The sequence below is a fragment of the Struthio camelus genome, chromosome 1 (genome assembly GCF_040807025.1).
Source record: "Struthio camelus isolate bStrCam1 chromosome 1, bStrCam1.hap1, whole genome shotgun sequence".
In the NCBI taxonomy this organism is placed as follows: Eukaryota; Metazoa; Chordata; class Aves; order Struthioniformes; family Struthionidae; genus Struthio; species Struthio camelus.
Genome location: NC_090942.1, coordinates 133,570,596 through 133,589,240, shown reverse-complemented (window position 1 = coordinate 133,589,240; position 18,645 = coordinate 133,570,596). Strand labels below are relative to the sequence as shown.

The 18,645-nt window shown below is 39.2% G+C and overlaps 1 protein-coding gene across 1 annotated transcript in view; it reads left to right on the top strand.

Moving 5' to 3' along the window:
- Positions 1 to 18,324: 18,324 nt before the first annotated feature.
- The window catches only part of IL1RAPL1 (interleukin 1 receptor accessory protein like 1), a 764,216-nt gene continuing 763,895 nt past the window's right edge, over positions 18,325 to 18,645 (top strand). The window contains exon 1 of the mRNA XM_009665395.2: positions 18,325 to 18,579. The gene's annotated coding sequence lies outside the window, so the exon portion shown is untranslated. The remainder of the gene's footprint in view (positions 18,580 to 18,645) is intronic.

Sequence of the window (18,645 nt, the reverse complement as noted above, 5' to 3'; positions counted from 1 at the left end):
GCACCAGAGGAATGTGTTAATGAGTCCGTAGAACATAATCCTGTCATATTTTAATGCTATGTTAATTCAAACATCTGTGAAACAAATCCTGGGGCTAGGAAGATCCGTAGCATGGAGCCAAATGAAGCCATGCATTTTGTCTTTCTCCGTTGGTCACACAGGCCTACTTCTCTTAAGTGAGAAATTTCTAAAGACACCTTGAGGGAGGGAGAGCTTCTATGCAGCTACCTTATTCTCAGTTACCTTGTCTTCAAGGAGGGGTGATAATACAACTGCTCCACTGAGGATTACTTGGAAATGGATTGAGCATGAATTTTTGGCAACCGTGCTGCTTCACAGAAAGTTGAAGGATGTTTTAAAACTCCTCTTTGTTATGTTTTCCCAGCTAACAATTCCAAGAAGGGAAAGATGACAATGAAAAGGATTAAAAGGCTAAAGAGCTTTCTCTTCTCAGTAGTTCAAATGCAGCCTTTTAGCAAATGTTGCAAGCCTTCTTTTCAAAATGTAGCTTATTCTAAAGCATTTAAAAAATGTGAAGACCCATTCTATCTTTAGCATTCCCACTGACACAGCACAGGCACTGCTCATTAACCAGATCAAGAACATCTTGAGTTATGTTGTGCTTGCTATAGAATGACAACGATTTGGCTGAATCCTTTTACTGTGAACCAAGCTTGCCTACTCAAGGTTTAGTGGGTAAGGGAAACGCTTGGCTCTATGCTGTTGCCATCAAATTCTTTCACCTTCTTGGGTGTTCAGACAGGGATACTGATGTCGGTTGCAAGATCTTCTCCCATTCAGAAGCTCTCAAAGGACTTGTAAGCGTAGAGGTACATAAGGCGTCTCTGAACAAATCTCAGCTTCCATCTTAGGAGTAGAGCACTGAACATGAGAATGAAAACACTCCCAAAGACAGTAATAGTTGTCCCAGTCTGGGCCTTTGCATTTGCATCAATATTACACGTTCAGGGAGGGGAGTACCTCCGAAATATCATAGGCAGAGCTTTCCTTGGTGCAATACATACTGCACAAGCCTTTGTGGCTCCACCAGAAAGCCCATCTAGCTCTTACGCTCTGCTCTGCTTGAAGCCCATTTCCTCCCTAGTTTAAAATTAGTTTATTATAAAGGGTGCATGTGTGTGTGTGTGTGTGTGTGTTTAGAGTTCAAAAACCGTGAGGAGAAAGGCCTGACTTATAATAATTTCAGATGTGAACAGGGAATTACCTTAATTTCTTTTCCTCTTGCCAGACCTCTGCTCCTGATGGTAAGCATACTCATTTACAGCACACATCTTTTTTTCTCTACCTTCTTATGTTCAATAGAAGAGCCCCTCTCCACCTCAGTTTGAACTTATTACTTTCCCTGGCAGATTTTAATTAACCAAGCTTTAAAAAATTAATTACTGACCAAATAGTTATAACCACAAAAAAAAAAAACAAACCACAGCTGTGAGAAAAAAAGGTGATTTATTACAATTTAAGGATACTTTAAGCTCTTTCAACCCCTTCTTGACCAAACAAATGAGTCATCACCCTAGCTTTGATGTCTTTCTTCTTCAGTATTCATGAAATTAGAAGTTTATTGGCAGACTACAGCTAAAGATTTATTCATGCTGTAGCTGGTTGTCCTTTCGGTGAGGAGGGAAACTTTGGGAAACATTTTTAATTGGATTTTTTTGCTGGCCGTTACGTACAAAAGTGACTTCTCCTGTAAAGAGTGAGATCCCTTTCTGTCATAATTACCTCTGAGAACATCTGCATATATGGCTACAAGGAAAAATAAGAGTGGCAAGTATCAAAATTAATAATCTCAAATAATAAAATGGTATTAAAAACTGCTCACTTCTTCCCGGGTCTAACAGTTTGTCCAGAGATGTTGTGGAGTCTGGAGGCTTGGAGTTATTAAAAACTTGACTGGACAATGACCCAGGTAACCTGCTCTAGGTGTCCCTGCTTTAAGCAAGGGGGTTAGACTAGAAAATCTCCAGAAGTGTCTTCCAGCCTTTCTGTGTTTCTGTGAATCACAACAGCCATAAATGTCAGTAGATATTGATTTTTGTCATACAGAGGTGTGGTTTCCAGTATTACACCTTGTTACTATGCGCAGATTCCTATCAGCCCATCACACTCTTAATATTTCATGTTAGCCTCAAACAGCAATTATTTCCAGAGGTAGATATGTGTTCCGGAGGAAAATATAAGTTCAGTCTGGAAAAGAGGGAAAAGAAAAATGACGCTTAATAAATATTCCTTGTTGTTGAAAGCTTCCAATTTCAGTCTGTTGTCTCACTGAGAAGTGCAGCACCTTGCCTTAGAAGAGACAAAGAAATTAAAATTAATTAAAAGTCATTAAAATATATCAGCCAAAGTGGCATAACCTTGCTAACAAATAACGGACTATGTATTATTTGACTATGTCCTGGAATGGAGGAATAAATAAGAGATGCATGGGTCTCTCTCCATTTCTGGATCTATATTATCTCTGGCATAGTTCAGACAAGTGTTTAGAACAATCATGAAAAGTTAAAGCAAGTTAAGTAAATACGTGAACTTGAAGGTCATGATTTAAAATCTCTGAAGAATAATCCCATACGCAATCAAAAGTATGTCATATTTAGTATATACGTTCTGATGGAAACCATCCATTCAGTATGCTTTAACATTAATATAATTTAAAATACATATCTTAAGCTGTTTGTCTTAACTTTCTCGTACGTTCAGTATAAACAAGCTATGAAAGGAGTTTCCCTGATGGAATCTCAGTACAGAAGCTAAGGGAAGAAGGAATTATTATCATTCACTGCCCATGACTAACTAATACAAAGGAAGTCAGGGAAAGTTCATAATGCGGTAAACAGCTTATGCCTGAAAAGAGAATCACTTCAGTTGTTTCCCATTAGGAGATGCAATAGGCACTAAAATAATTGCTAATACTGTCTTGAGCTTCATTGACCCCCAGTGAGCATAGCAGTTGTTGGAGCACAGGTGGACAATGAAAATCCTAACAAAGAGGCTATGATCTTCATTAGCTTCACATTTTTTTAAGAAGTAAATATATTTGTCTCAATATTTTGAGCATCTGAAGGTATAAGAAGAGATCCATTGTGAATAAAAAAAATGAGCTTTTAGGTTTATTGTTGGACCTGATGGCCAATTCCTTATTTGCTCTCCTGGTGTTTAGAGACTGAGGACACCATTGGTAGGGGTTATTATTTTTCAAAAGTTATTGAATGACTATACAAGGATGCTATTATAAAGCATCATACTAACAAGAACAAAAAATGGTGTTTAACTTCTTTTATCCCACAGATATTTCTGCAGGTAAGTAGTTTTTTAGCGATCCTTTGAAATCCAAGACAACAGTGTACTGTATGTAAGAACATGGACATAAATATAAAACAACATAGAACAAATCTTTTTGTTTTAATATTCTCTACAAATTTTACTAGCATTTCTTGCTGCTGCTTTGTTTTTGTCTCTGAGGCATTTCAAACTCATTGCATATGAGACAAATAATGAAGTAAATGAGAAAAATCAGTGGAGTCAGTGATCATTGACTAAACATACTCACATCAAAAATGTTTTACAAATATGCCCTAAAAAAGGCCAAGCTATGACCATATACATAGATGGCAATCAGCTATACAAAGTTCCTTTTTTGATGAGACTGTGTGTAAGCAGTGGTTCAGGGATACAGTGGCTCTACTTTCTGACTCAGAAAGAGGCTTTTTTTACACTAATGTCCTGTAAACAACCTCTTCAAACACTGAAAGGTACCAAGAACTGTTGGAATATCACTTTTCTTATGTAATGCTTCATTTCCTAAGTTTTCAAGTTCTCTTGAACTTACTCTTTTTATCCTTTCTACATATACATATTAACTGTAGGAATAAACTCATGCAAGTTTAGGCATGTTATATACCGTCTATTCCTGTGCTTTTCTTCCAGATTCACTTAGTCAAGGGAGTGAAATAGGTCCTTTAAAGTTGAGACTCACTTAAGATGTCTACACCAGAATGAGCTGAATCATTTTGAAACACCTCCTGTTTATCCTCGTGTCTAAAAAGAGAGTCTGGATGATGAGTTCAGGTACAGATGACCACACTCTAAATGCCTACAGTTATATGAGATTAGTTCCACCCTAATTACTGGAGTTAGCATTGCAAATTGCAGTGGCAGAGAATTTATTTTAATTTATTAAAATACACTGCAACTTCTTCCTGGTATTCATCTTGTCAAATTTTTTCTTTTAAAACCAATTTGTGGGCTACTAGAAAAGAAAGTAATATTCTCACTGATATTAATGAATCTTATGTGTCTATTAACACTTCAAAATTGAAGACTATTTTTAAAATATTTTTCACTTTTTCTCTGAAGAAAGTATCTTATAATTTCAATTTTTTTAAATATATTTGGGATTATACCATGAGCAATAAAACTGTTTCCATCATTGCTGATGCAGCACTAAAACAGATTTTGATTTGTGGAGGAGCTTTTTTTTTCTATTTTGTGTGGGGTTTTTTGTTTGGTTAGTTTTTAATATATATATTTCTATTTTAAAAATTCGTAAAGATGAGGCCAAACTTAAGCTGGAGACTCAGAACAACTCAACAGTAACATCTTTGCCATTTTTCTCTGTGGTTTTGTTTTTCATGTAAAGTCAAATCACAGCAAATACCTATGTGAAAGAAAAGGCGTTGTAGGGAAGAACTGCGAGAAAGTGAAAGAGGATGGAGGAAAGAAATGGCCTGAAAAACTATTCAATTTATAAACCCTAGCACTGTAAGTCCCTTTCTATTGTATTTCTGTGTGTCAGCAAGATGACCTTCCTACTATATATTAGGAAACTATCTCTATGATGTAGCGTGAATGCACAGACCAGAGACAATAAAATTATTGCAAACTTATGGAGTGTTCATTAACACCTGAATTCGAAACCTCCCTGTGCTGAAAAAATGCATTGCTAGTAAGCTGCTTGTTGTGCCAACTCCTAAGGCTAGATGCAGGTAAAAAAAGATTTTTCTTTTTAAGATTTATTATTTTTTCTTTTTTGTAAATGGGATATTGCTATTACATGTTCTCAGCTTGGTAGAAATTTTAAATATGTTCATCCTACCTTGATGTGGAAGACACAATAGTAGTCAATTTGATGAAATTCTGCCTTTTAACACTCTTATAGCTGAATTTGTCTTTCCTCCTGATAGATACTCAGCTCAAAGTTGAAACTGCAAACAGGTATTAATCCAAATAAACTGGGTCTTTTGCTATATTTTTCCTATCTTTGAAACACTGTTAATAACAAAGATTTGAATTTTAAAATTATCCTAAGAGAATAAGAGTTGCATTAAAATTAACAGTATATTTGTAATTCACACCTTTTATTCAATGCACTTGTGACCAGATTAAGGTATGAGTTGAATAAGGGGGCTGCACATATGCTACTGTATCGCATTGATCATACATATGAAAGGAGATGGATATGAGGTTAGAGGTTATAGTTCCTTTTACAGCAAATTTAGACTTCTCAGGGGAATATTTAATCCTGAATTGTATTCCTCAAAGGATGAATGGCCCACACTCAGAGCATTTCTGCACATCCACATTACCTTACTGTCAGTATCAGCAGCAATCCCGGCTTTCCAAGGCTCTGGCGTAGCAAAGGAGGAAGCAGGGCTATGGCCGTTTTATGATCCCATAAGCCTGGTGTGCTAGGCAACTGCCTAACAGCTAACAGTTTAGTCTGGGATGTCCTAACAATTTCTCACCCGCTGCAGTAACATTTATTTTTTTTTGAAACTGCACTTGGGCAAATTTAAAGCAAGCTTTTTTAATGCTGAAATAAGTTTACACATAGATATGTATCAAAGTAACAAACCTGCTAATTAAAACCAATTTAATTATTTTGATTCAAGTATCTGAGTGAATCAGACTTTACTGCATCCAAGACCTACTGAATTTCAGTGAGACCTAATATGAGTCCCCTTAAAAAATTCTAACTAAGCTGCTCTGCCTAAACCTAACTATTAAATACGCAACAATTATCAAATGTACTTTACCCTCATGAAACACTGTACAAATATTATCAAACTACCTCATAACTTTTATCAGGTAGATAAATGTATAATTTAAGTTCTATTCTTTACTTCTTATTCAAGAAAATTAGCCACTAAAGTGAACGTGTCTTTCAGAAAGGAGTGCATGATTTCAAATAGCACCTTGACTTCCTTAAGCCTGTGGGATTTTTGTGATTGATTCCAGTAAAATCACAGTTTCCTTGTAGCTGTACTACAAATGGCAAAAAGCCATCACACAGTAGGACAAATAAGGGTGTACTACCTGAGATAGAATGGAAGCTTTATAAGGTTATTTCTCCCTCTATAGAATTTAGTGGTCTGTATATTGTGTACTTAAAAATACAACAATCCATTTACAGAATCACAGAATCACAGAATCACAGAATCACAGAATCACAGAATCGTTTAGGTTGGAAGGGACCTCTGGAGATCATCTAGTCCAACCTCCCTGTTCAAGCAGGGTCACCTAGAGCATATTGCCCAGGATCACATCCAGGCGGCTTTTGAATATCTCCAGCGAAGGAGACTCCACCACCTCTCTGGGCAACCTGTTCCAATGCTCTGTCACCCTCACAGTGAAGAAGTTTTTCCTCAGGTTCAGATGGAACTTCCTGTGGTTCAGTTTCTGCCCATTGCCTCTTGTCCTGTTGCTGGGCACCACGGAGAAGAGGCTGGCCTCATCCTCTTGACACTCCCCCTTCAGATACTTGTACACGTTGATGAGATCCCCTCTCAGTCTTCTCTTCTCCAGGCTGAACAGGCCCAGCTCTTGCAGTCTTTCTTCAGAGGAGAGATGCTCCAGTCCTCTAATCATCTTGGTAGCCCTCCGCTGGACTCTCTCCAGGAGCGCCAGGGCTCTCTTGTACTGGGGAGCCCAGAACTGGACACAGTACTCCAGGTGAGGCCTCCCCAGGGCTGAGGAGAGGGGCAGGATCACCTCCCTCATCCTGCTGGCAACACTCTGCCTAATGCACCCCAGGAGACCATTGGCCTTCTTGGCCACAAGGGCACACTGCTGCCTCATGCTTAACTTGTTGTCCACCAGCACTCCCAGGGCCTTCTCGGCAGAGCTACTTTCCAACAGGTCAACCCCCAGCCTGTACTGGTGCATGGGATTATTTAGGCCCATGTCATATACATACCAAAATATGTCACTACATCTGTGAAAAAGTATATGTTGGGAGAAGACACTAGTTTGAACAGCAACCCTGATCATATGGATCATATGGAAGAAACTGATTCTTTGAAAAGGACTGCCGTCAAAGCCAACGGCTTGATGGCTGAGAGGTGACATTTTCCCTGATGCAGCAGCTTGTGCTGACACGAGAACTTCAACAGTTCTTGGTGTAGCTAGTACAAAGTTACTATATGGTTTTTTTAACATTTGGCAACCTTTTTTTTTTTTCATATTGGACATATCTGTCTGTTTCTTTCCTCCAAAAAAAAACCATATCCCTTTTTTATCGGCATCCAATGAAGGCCTATGTTAAACTATGAATACACTTCAATTATATATGTCATAAGTAAAATAAAAAATATATTTGTTCTAACTGTACTGCGTGTTTCATTGGAGACTGGATGTGAATTGTCCATATACAGCCTTATAGACATCACTTATTTATAATCAGTGTAAATTACCCAAAGAAGAATTCTAAAATCTTGAAAAAGTCCTGTTCCATGGGTCTTAGGGTCTCAAAGAGTGAGGTAGCAGTGAGGTAGCTGCTCAGCCTTTCTCCTGGGCAAGTATCTGCCATGGGGACTGTGCCACCACTACTGCTTGTGAATCCCATTTGTTCCAGCATTGTGATATAAAAAGAGAGCAAGAGTATGTCAACAGGACAGATTTTACACCCTGGAAGTGAGGGCGAGAGTGAGACAGAGAGAGATCTTTCATCTTGTCAATGCCTCTTCATCAAAATTCTGGTCACATTGCCTTCATTTCAGACCCTGCCATTCTCCTCTGTCTTTATTCTTCTTTCCTTTCCTTCCCTTCTCTGATTCATCTATCTCCACTACTGAAAACAAAACTTTCTCCTTTGCATTGCCAGGATCTTCTTTCAGAGAACGCTACACCATCACTGTTGCTCTTGTAAGGAACAGCTTGTTTCCCCCTGTAGTAAAAAAGAACGTTTGAAACAAATTGGCATTTTAAAGATAAAGCAAGGCAGAACTACACGTTCAGATAGAAGTTACATTTCTTCCAGGTTCCTAGACCCAAGTTACATAGATGTGTTCTTGTAAATCTTAGTAATCGCTGACCTTCTTTTTTCATTGTCTGACGCTTGCTTTCTGTGCTGTCACAGATCTCCTATAACATTTATGCTAAAATTGTAGCATTTCCTTATGGTGTTTCTTATTTCAAGAGAATAGTTAACATATGAAATAAAGAAGGAAGAATGTAAATGTTGGCTCTGGGAAAATTTGAATTTCAGAATATGGCTAGCAAAAGTTTGATAAAATTGTTTATGGATTCATGTCAGAAAAAGCTGGCATCCTTATTAAGCTGTGTGAATCCTCAAATTTGTTTCTGCTGTAAAGCTGTCCGGTAGTCACATAGCATTTCAGTAGCGTACAATACTCTCCCACTAAGGCTCTCATGTTTCTGTACAGACTTGAAGAAAGATTCAGACAGCAACAGAGAACCCCCACAGCCATGTTAAAAATGGTTTTCTTTAACCCTTTTGTTGATGCTACCACACAGCCCTTGCCATGCTGCCATCACCCACAAAGCTATTTTTTATTGTCTCTGAACCTGAGGGAATGTTAGGAAGGACTGTGCCAGAAGAACAGCATTTTTGACCTTCGTGAAACACTGGCAGCTCTGCTAATAAGGTTATGGTTTGTAGGGCATGAGTAAACTGATTAAAAAAACGTGTAAAAGTGTAGCTTGTACTATTTCAAACTGACTGTGTGTATAAACACAGTACAGCTCAATAGTTTTATTAATAATTTATTGATTTTTCTTAATCTCATGGCCTTATGCCCTATTGCCTTCATAAAGTGTGGTTACTTAGACCTGTAAAATGAACATTGAATCATTGTGTACCTTACCTGGTAGCACTTTTTTACTCCAATTTTAGCTAGAAGGAAATGTCCACGGAAAATGAAATTCATGAACACTAAACCGAGGTAAGCCGCATTCTTTGTCATGTGTTTCCAGCTTTGGGGTTGCATTAAACCTGCATAACTTGCATTAACCCTTTCAAGAGCACAGAAGCTTCAGGTTCACATAAGCTATACCATCTAGGCTGAAAAACGGCCATATGGGGAGTCAGCACAAAAATCCGGTTAGACCACTGTCTTGTCTCTAATAATGACTAGTAGCCTAGGCAAAGGGTATAAGGAACAAGTCAGGAAGAGTGTAATCTTTCTCTAGTATGTCCTTTCACCTTGGCCACATGTAGTTTACGCGTTTTCTGATTAGAAGGCTGTAGTCAGGCTATTGCGTTTAATACAACACCATGAATTTGTTTAATCTTTCAGAATTGATTTATATTTCAACCTTTAAAACATCCTGAGGCAATGAGTTAGACAATTTACTTATTTGTTATGCATCAGTATTGAACATGCTGCATCACAGTTTCAGTGGCTGCCTCCTCATTCTCGTATAATGACAATGTTACTCCTTATACTATTTGTGACTTTACAGCTCTCAAACGTATTTCCCTTGGTAGTGTCTTTTCCTGCTCTATTCAGTGTTCCTCCACCTCTCTGAGTAAACTTGTTGTTTTTCCGTATTCCTTTACTAATTACTTCACTAAATACTAACTGCTAATTACAACTTTTTTTGAGAAAGGATGACCTAACTGCATGTCATATTCTAGATGAAAGCCCACTGTGGATTTATGCAGTGACATAATGCTGTTTTTCAGTTTTATTTTCCATCCCTATCCAAATCATTCTGGACATTCTATATGGCTTTTGATCACTATTAAACATTAAGCTGACATTTTTCAAGAAACATCAGTGGCAATGTTAAGATTTCTTTTGTGAATACTAATAGATTTTTATGGAGTCAAAAATACTATAACTTGTGGCAGCAATCATTGTTGTCATATAGTTAGGGTTGTTCCTCTCATAAATACCGCCATTAATAAAAATATTATTTAGCAGTTTCCTACCTGGCAATTTGTTGCTACCCCATCTACTTATTTCTTCTAAAATTTCTTCTACTAATTCTCATTATACTGGATCATTTGTTGTTACCAATGATGACAAGCTTCATCTCCTAGTGAGTTCAAAAATCTTTTTTCACTATGTTGCATGCCTTTAGTGAGTTGATTCCCAAAAATTTTCTATGGGCCAAGTTGCTATGGCTTTACATTCAATTTACTATATACAGTTTTTATTATTTGGCCATGACTTTCATATTTTGAGTAATTATTTTTCACTTCTGAAAGACTCTTATTCTTTTACTGAATCAAGTTAGCCCTTTTTTTACGGTCTGACAGATTCGTTCACTCTGATCATGTGACAAGATTGCCTTGAACACTCTCCTTTACACATACATATTTATCCTTTTGGCTGTTCCTTTTAACTGCATTTTAACTTACTTGATTATGTTTTTAGGTATCACCCCTCTTTAAAGTAAAACAATATTTCAGTAGGAGAGGTTGTTATTGTTTAGTTCTATTTTAGGGGGAGCTGGAGTGATTTGTTCCTGGAATTTGAATATCTCTCAGTGACTGTTGTGCAGTGACACTTCAGTAATGGGCTCCTGCACTGAAATGGGTCTTGTGCAGCACTGAAAACTCAAGAGCTGCTTATTTTGCATTTTTTCTTAGTATTTTCAAAGAGCAACTACTTATTGTCTTAACCTTTAACCACTACTTCACGTTCCACCGTAACACTTACCTGGTCCACATACAAGTAACTGAATTTTTGCATCGCTGTGATTTTTTTGCCTTCATAGTCTTTCCAATCTCCGTTACAGTCATTGTCACCATCTTGGTTAGGTGGTCCATAGTATAGCTGTACTAATATATTCTTCCCATTTAGATGTTTTAATAGGGATTTGTGATGCATCTAATAAGAGTTTGATTTTCCCCTCCCTTCTTCCACCGGAGGCGTTGTTCCTGTCTTGCCCTCTAGGAAGTTATTCCCTCATGCCTAAGCCATACCTGAAAGTAGAAATCTAGATATCCCTGTGGCATCCAAATGGCAAAATGAAGCTACAAAGCAGATGATTAACTGCAGATGCACTCTAATTATTTGCATTAATAACCAGGACAAACCTTTGCAGTTGCTAAATAAGGTTCATTAGTAAGCACAAAGTCAAGCATCTGTGTGTGTGTGCGCATGTGTGTGTGTGTGCGCGCATATGTGTGTGCGTAGGAGGGAGACAGAAAAAAAGTAATACTGAATAATAAACACTTTTTAGGTTAATTAATTTTGATATACATAGCTTTGCTGCAATTGATTCATGAGCTCTATGCACATAGCCTTGATTTGACGTAATAGTCTTTTAGTGTTCTTCTGTTCTGCTTAAGAACTTTCTAAAGGATTTTTTTATTCAGGAACTTTAAATCAGTTAAAGTTTAGTCGGCTCCCATTAAAGCGGCTTACATCTACAGCTGTTTCCGGGTTCCTGCGTGTTGTTTATATCAATCACATTCTCTGATATAGCAAATTTGAGTAATTAACATAGTTCAGAATAGAAGTAATTTTACTTCACTGTGTTCATTTGCAGCTTCATCTGAGTGAGTTCCTCACTACTCTGCTTCCGGTAGCCCTGCTGCTATACCAACCTACCCTGCCTCACATTTCGATTGGCGTCTCTGTACTAGAATTGTAAAACTCAGTTTAGCGCTAAGTCCGTGTGTCCCTAGAAGACCCGGTAGCCAAAGAACAGAAGTTTTCCATGGTGCACCAGCGCTGCCCCTGGGCGCTGCGGGATGGGCCCAGCAGGGGGGGAGGTGTTGCCCCAGTGGCCCCATGGCACCCCCGTGCCCGCCCCGGCCTCCGGCACGAGCGGAGCAGCCATGGGGTCTGCAGTCCGGCAAATTTGGGAGTCGGGCAGCACAGGGCCGGGCGTCGAGCCTGAGCTGCGGAAGAGAGAAGAGGAGCCTCCCTCTGCATCCCCTCCACTCCTCAAATGGCGCCCGGCCCGAGGCCTCAAGGAAGGGATACGTGTCCCTGACACCCTGATCCCTGGCTGTCCAAGGAGCCCGTGGAGCGACAACAACAACAACAACAACAAAACCATCGCCGTCCTCCTGAGAAAATCTTTCAGCTGGAATTTTTGGCCCTCGTTCACGTAGTACGTCCCAGAAGAGCCACGGGTGGGTTTGGTAGCGCCGCCCCGTCAGGAACGAGGACCTGCAGGGCCTCGCTGGGAACCGTCTTTCGAGCATCGCCAACCTGGCGGCAAACACGCTGCACTAGTGTATCCACTCGCATCACACAGGAAAGAAATCAAAACCCACGGCAAGTGCTTTTGGGGGATATTTTCCACCTTCCAACAATTTTTAGAATGAAAAAAATGTAATAGGCTAAAAGTCACTTTTTCACAAACCAGCTGGATATCTCAGGTCTTTTCTTTCTTTTCTCTTTTCTTTTCTTTTCTTTTCTTTTCTTTTCTTTTCTTTTCTTTTCTTTTCTTTTCTTTTCTTTTCTTTTCTTTTCTTTTCTTTTCTTTTCTTTTCTTTTCTTTTCTTTTCTTTTCTCTTTTCTTTTCTTTTCTTTTCTTTTCTTTTTCTTTTTCTTTAGAAATTCAATTCAGCTCTAGCTCTTACTTTCTAACTGTTTCTCTTTACATGAACTGGCCTTTTCTAATGAAAAAAATGAAAATCCCTTATTCATTACTTGACACAAGTTGAGAGGTATAGTAAGAAAGTGTCACTCTCTGCCTTTCATTTCCCCTTTTTTCCTTACTGTATTTTGTTCTGTTCTGGCCACTGTTGCATATACATAACTGGCCTAGATGTGTTATTGTTCTAACTGAGGTCAATTGTACTTATGTAACTTTTTTCCAAACAATACATACATCTAAAATCTCTATTTTTTGATCTCTAAGTGGATAATAGTAATGTAAGACCTGTTTAACTCCCAGTGAAGTAATAGGAACCTTTCTATTGACTTTGCAGGAACTGGATGAGACTTATTTTGCAGAATATTGTAAAAGTAATCAAATTTTAAAAGGAAAAAAATCCGTTCTTACTGCATTCTATTAAGTCTTTGAAAAGAAAAAAAAAAAAAAGAATCCTGACATAAAATATATAAAACTTCTTTTGCTAAATTAATATACTCCATATTTTTTATTTATTTTTCCCATCTTATGAGAAAGCATTATTTTTTAAATAGATAAAGTATTTTATACCTTCCAAGCAGTGTGTAGGTGGATATTATCTTCGTTTAGATACTCTATTGAGGGAACAGAGGAACAGAAAATCAGCATTTATTTTAACCAAATTTAAAATGTGCAAGAGATGAATGTTTAATTATCTTGACACTATCCTTTGCTGAAATAGGCTAAAGCAGTTGCAGGACAGCTAAGCTAATTTTTTAATATAATTCTTTAAACAGTGAGAATTAATGAAATGCCAGTTTTGAAGGAGTACATTTTTGAATGAAAGTGTCTTCCCACTCAAGTAGTAATGAGATATTTAGCTTTTATGTAATGTCACTTCTCATCTATAGGTGTCGTAGTGCTTTGTTCAGGCCACCTACAACTGATGCCTAACAGTTACACTGATCACTTGTCTCAGCTGCATATATAGATAGCAAGGCCTGGCAGAGCTGTATATCAGATAGTCTGAGCTGTCTGACATGCTCCTGACAAAGGTGTGGGATTAGTCATACAAAAATGGAACCAACAAGAAAAGCATGGTAAAACTGGAGTGTCTGGGAGCACACAGTTCAGCAGTGAGTATAGCTGGCTTCTACTTGTATAAATATATACGTAGTGTAGGTGGAGAAAAATATAATTTTCAGGTAGGAATATAAACTAGAATTTTTCTGATAAAATGCCCTCACTATGAGATCATTATTGTTCCCCAAGTAAATATGTAGTATTTTGAATCAGGTTCCTCTAAAGAGGAAAGTGCTTTTGTAATTTGCATGCAATATCCTGGATTATTTATTTTAAAATGTCTGCTCTATTGACTCGTTTTGCCTAGATGTATTCAAAAATATAAAGATACATAATATGTAAAGCATATAACATATATAACATGCAATATTGTAAATTAATGTAAAAATGTAAGTTAAAAATACAAAAAAATAAACAAAAATTGAAGGAGAATCAGAGAATTTAATCAGGTTATAGTATTTAGGGCTTACCTTATACTCTCTGTAGCGCTAAAGACACTTAACCATTCTAAAAATGGAATTCCAAAATTCCAGAAACGGAATTCCAAAAAGGGAAACCATTATGTAACGTGATCAATGAAGTTGTGTTTTGAAAAAGGGAGAAGAGAAGAAAAGATAAGATGCTGGGCCTTTTTGGTTTACTGAAACTATTTAGGAATTAGATTGAGATGATGTTTACAAGGTTCTAATGCAGACTTTTGTATGAGCAGGTCTGCTATTCAGTATTTTTAGTGGGGAGGTGAAGTTGTATTTTGGAAATTTTGATTTCATTATGTTTTTCGTCTAGAAAACTCTACACTTTTTTCCATACTGTTAGATTTGTATGACATCATTATTTTTTGTATATGTTATGCAAGAAAAGGTTAAAGTACTGGTATATTGTGTTACTTATCCTGTTTCTCCCAGTGCGCTTGTGAAAAACGTAGAAATAAATAAGAAGATGGAACCATCATTGAACATCTAAAGTTCACACCTAGGTAGGCGGAAATAAAGCCCATCCAGTCTTTGGAGTCTCTGGAAGATGCTAATAGATGATATCAACTTTTGGGTGCTACCTATTTGAGCATATTTAACTTACTAACCTGAAATGTTCTGCATGGTGTTAACAGACTTCACAGCAACATATTCTGTCAGCCTTTTCATTTTAAATATGTATGACTTTTTAAAAAGGAAGTTTACTTTGACAGCACTGTTTCCCTTTCCATAACACACATTAAATGGAATAACCCTTTTAAAGTTACTTACTGAAAGCTAGATGAGGATGCAGTTTGTTCTACCTCCTTATTTTAAGGGACATGATGCCTCAGAAATATGCACATGCTTCAGGTACGAGGCACTTTACATTATTAACTCATTCAGTACTCATTGGATACTACAGAATTAAGACATTGTTTGGAAAAAAGAGATTTTGCTTAACTTAGAAGTAACAGCTTGAAAACGCTCAGGTTGCGATGAGGGCAAAGGAGATTCCCTGCAGTATTGCACATGCCATACTTATTAATGGGAGTACAAAGCCAAATAAAGATTCGGTATGTGTCTGAGAGAAAAAAAAAAAAAAAAAACAACTAAAGTCTCTTTTGCTTGCATCCATGCAACTAACGTTGCTGTTTATAAGTATTCAGTGACTGAGTAATGAGTAGAAGCCAGTTTCCTTAACCCAGGAATGAATCCAAGAATCAGTGTGTATGTACTCTGCACATGTGAATAATCTTGAGCTCTTTTGTGTTATTAGTTTGGTTTCAGCCATTGTAGCCATTACATTGGGTTTTGCGATTTTGCTCGCATCCTTTGGCTTCCACCCTTTTTCATTTTCCCTTTCTCCTGCCAGTTCCTTAATCAGCCTCTCTGGGAACTTATATAGCTCCCATGACCACAGTATATGAACACCTCACAAACAGTAATGCCTTTTTATCTTCACTGTGCCTTTGTGAATTAGAACAGTATTAACTCACATTATAGAGAGAAGGAACAAAAGCACAGAGAGATGAAATGACTTGCCTATCAATGGGCTAGAAATCGGTAACAAAATCAGGAGTGGAACCCAAAAGTTTTGAGTGTCTAGCCAGATTTTAAGCCCAGGTCTCTCCCTCCTGCTCTCTGCCCATTGCCAGACAGCCTAGAGTACTCATCATTCTGTTCGGGTGCTAATGAGAGTCTTGACATCGTTTAACTGAGCTGGGAGTCTGGGTTCCCTCATCAATGGCAAAAAAGAAGCTCTGCCAGAAAGTCATTTAGAAAATCGAAGTTAGGAGTCCCGCTCGCTCTCCCTCTCTCTCTCTTGCAACCAGCTAGGAAGCCTGGGCTTCTAAATCAAGCACCTAAACTAGCTCTCTAAAGTAGATAATGAGTCATTTAGCTAACTTAAAATGCCCTATACTGCTCCACAAAGAGAATCCCATAAAGTTTTTCTTGTCTCTTTTACCTACCCACGCTTATGGATCACTCATCACAGTAGTATCTAAATGCCTTGTTTAACCAATCATATTAATTTCTAGGTTTTAAAATTGAATTTTGACTACTGGTTGTTACATTCATTTCCAGTTTTTCTATTTTTTATCCACCAGAAAGAATACCATTCTGTTATAATGAGGAGAGGTGGGGTGGAGGTGTTAGTGAGCTCCGCTAATTTACAACAACGCCTACTGGCTCTGTACAGCCCACTGGCTCTACACAGCACATTATCTGCCTATCGATAATCTTTTATCATGATACATAATAAATTCACACTTTCCCACATGCTGCTTTTCTTTTCTTCCTCTCTTTTCTTCTCTTACAAGACTTTGGGGGGCTACAAGATTTAATTTTTTGGATTCTTCTCTACTGCCCACTTCACTACAAAGGAGGCTGGGTTAGAGTTAGAGACAACTGAATGTTATCCTAGCCTCTTTGTCCCTATTTTAGAGAATAACATTTAAATAGGCATAAATGTACATGTGTATGTTTAGCTCACATTGGTCAGATGTTTCCTTTTCCTTCATCCTCCCACCCCGGACACTGGTTTGCCACATGATGAAATGCCTCTGACCCAGCTATCAACATAAAGGCAGCTCTAGGTATCTCTTTCTGCGAGTGTGCATTTACCGGGCTATTGCGATGGACGAGCGAGGGGTGCGTACTCCCCTGCATGTTTGTGCATGAATATGAGCAAATTTATTGGGGGGAGCATCAGAATTTCACAGTTACGCTTTATAGAATATTTGTTTAACATTATAAACATCTGCAAATGACTATTTATTTTATGAAGTGATTAACATTCCTAATTAGATGCACCTTGCAGCTGCTGTTAATCTTAATTGGCAATAATATAGTTACATTTTGATGCATATCTTCAGAAGAGTTACAGAGGAGAAAAAAAAATCTGAAGGGAAGGAAATAAAACTGTTCCCACACAGTTCAGAGAGTTCGCACAAAGAAGATCCCATGGCAACAGCAAGGCCCACAGTTTGCCTTATAAAAATCCAAGAATAGATAATGTATCATCTCTTTTAAAACAACATTCCACTTTGGAAACCGGAGGGGAGAAATACACCGATCCCCGCGCAACTCGTACGCGAAGCAGGCAGCCTTCAGGCAGCCTCTCTTTTACCCCTGTCCCTTGGAAAGCGCATCAAAATGTGGTCCCATCGCCGTGTGGGTGAGCTAACCTGGAAACGCCGTGGGTGCCTGCGAGGAGAGAGCGCTGCTATTTCGGAGTTTCTCCAGGATCCCTCCCGAAGGGCCCTTCCCCCCCAAAAAACAGCCTCCAAAACTAATGCTTGCAAAGCCGGTGGTGGTGCGTGGATTGGCTAGTACTGAAGTATCCATTGGGTGGCAGTAACAGTATCTTCTTTATGACTTGCAGCAAACCGGAGAATGCATTCAATCAAATGAGCCGATCTTGTAGAAACACTGGAATCATTTATGCATTGCAGTTTCTCCCTCCCGCTCTCTCCCTCTCTTTCTCTGTTCCTTAGGATATTTTGGGTGGATTGTGGTTATCAATCAAGACCTCCTGTTCTTTGCTGATCACTTGTCATTTGCACTGGGGATTAGTACCGTTCGGGGCAAGCGGACAACAGATTTTTTTTTGCCTTCCTTCTTTTCTCTTTGGAGATTTTTTTTTTTTTTGTAATTTTTCCCCAATTCCACCCCCCCCACCCCCCGAGCCACCCCGCATTTTTGCTTTTGGCGAGGCGGTGAGGGTGCTAGGACCCGGGAGACACCCTCCCCCCACCCCTTCCCCCAGCAGCGCTTTCCCCATAGCCGCACAGTACCAGGAAAACCCCGCTGGACCGGCGGCTGCCGGATACTTGTGCGAGGCAGCCGGGATCCGGCCCGCGGCGGCGGCGGCGCGCTGGACCCGGTGCTCCCCGCGGGCGGCGGGGGCCCCCAGGCCGGCCGGCCCCCACCCCCGCCCGCCGCCCCCCCGCCACACCTGGATGGTACCTCCCGCCGGCGGCGCGGGCACTTTCTGAACTAGCCAGGAAGGGGCGACTCCAGGGGGGGCGGGGGGGGGGAACGCCGAAGTCTGTATGGAATTACCTGCGCCCGCGGTGAACTTGGCACCGGTGCATGGATGGGCATCGCGTCCGCCGCGCTCGCCGCTAGCCCCGCCGGAGGAGTAAAAAACGTGGATTCTCCGAATACGCATTGTGATGACCGGCAATTACCTTGCTGACTGATCTCACGAGCGGAATATTTGGGAAGACTCTTGTGGGTAAGGTCATTTTCTATAAGGCAAAAGCCCCGGCATTGCTAAACTTGGTGGCTTGCGATTGCAACG